Here is a 1576-nt window from a genome sequence, read left to right on the forward strand (position 1 = left end):
TTCCAGCTTCTTAGAGCTGCAGCAGATTAAAAAAAACTAAAACAGTTGATTATTGAGTCTCATCTCCAGGACATGACTTAGGTTTCATTTTCTCCATCCTGAGTCCCTCCTACCAGATGAGCAGCATGTACTTCATGTGTGCACACAACAGTCTACCGAGGCAATTGTGAGCGAGCACAGACTGACAGACATCAGTTGTGTGTAATAAAGCAGATACCTGAATGTACAAACATGACAGCGGAGAGAAACTACATTACAAAGCAAACAGATTCAGTTAGAAGCTACAGAAGTACTGAGGGCTGAACATAAAGAGACTTTTAAAAACATCTTTCTCACTGTTCTCCTGCGCAAACATGAGCTCAGTATCACAGCACTCATTTCTTCGAGGGGGAGAAAAGGGGATCGTCACAGGTTGGCTGTGGTCAGTGAAATGTGACCACATCCTGCTTGGAGGTGGGTCCGCCTCACTTTGTCCCCACTCCAGAGCAGGTCCATCTTGGGCGTGGCTTGGCACAGCTCGGCACAATAAAAGTGTTATTGAAAATGTAAATAAGCACAGAACAGTTTGACTCAGCAGGGACAAAAGTGGAAATGGAAAAGCCCCATATGTGTTTGAGTGTCAGTACAGTACTCAAAAGAAAAGTCTGTTCTGTCCTTTACATTGCTCATCTCTGCACTCGCATGACATGACTTTCAAATACATTTCTCCACCAGTTAGCAATCATGAAGATAAATCCACAAGGGTCTGTGATTTCTTCATGGATCGCTGCTGCTGTCTGTCAGCTCTGTGTCTATGTCCTGTCAGCCCTTGGAAAAAGCCCTTTGATACACCTCTGAGGGTAAAGTCAAAAGTAACCAGGTGAGTTGACAAACTCCTGGGCTGAGCATGTTGCTCATTAGCTGGACTCTGGTCTCACCAAAGGAATGTGCACACACAGCTGATGACCTGTGATTGGTTTAAGTCTGCCATAGCGCCCCCTAAAGCCTGAAAACAGCCAAGAGGAGGTGCAGAAGTCTAGTTCTGCCTCAGACCACTTGATTTACAATATGCTGGAAAGGTTATTATGAAATTATTGCTCATTAATGCCACAAAAATGTTACCACAGCTTTACTTTCTGGCTTCTTTCTGACAGTATACTGAATATCTTTCAGTTGAGGACAAAGCAAGACATCTCAGAACGTCATCTTGGACTGATTGACACTGATCGACATTTTTCAACATTTTCTGACATTTTATAAACCAAACAATTATTCATGGATTAATCGAGAAAATAATCAACTGATTAATCGACTATATGAAAATACTGCAGGTGATGGACACAATATTGTGTGGAGACACATGACAGCCTTTTCTCTCTGTAGCATCTCACTGTTTTTCATACAGCAGCAGTGGTTCACATGGATCCGTCTGAGGCACGAGACATGATCCTGATGCCCTTAATGTAAACCGGCAGCACTGGGAGCGCGCGTTTTAAAAAAAATGAAAAAAAAATTACAGCAGCCACAAGCAGAGAGAGAGAGAGAGAGAGAGAGAGAGAGAGAGAGAGAGAGAGAGAGAGAGAGAGAGAGAGAGAGA

The sequence above is a fragment of the Lutjanus erythropterus genome, chromosome 1 (assembly GCF_056507025.1).
Source record: "Lutjanus erythropterus isolate fLutEry1 chromosome 1, fLutEry1.hap2, whole genome shotgun sequence".
In the NCBI taxonomy this organism is placed as follows: domain Eukaryota; kingdom Metazoa; phylum Chordata; class Actinopteri; order Lutjaniformes; family Lutjanidae; genus Lutjanus; species Lutjanus erythropterus.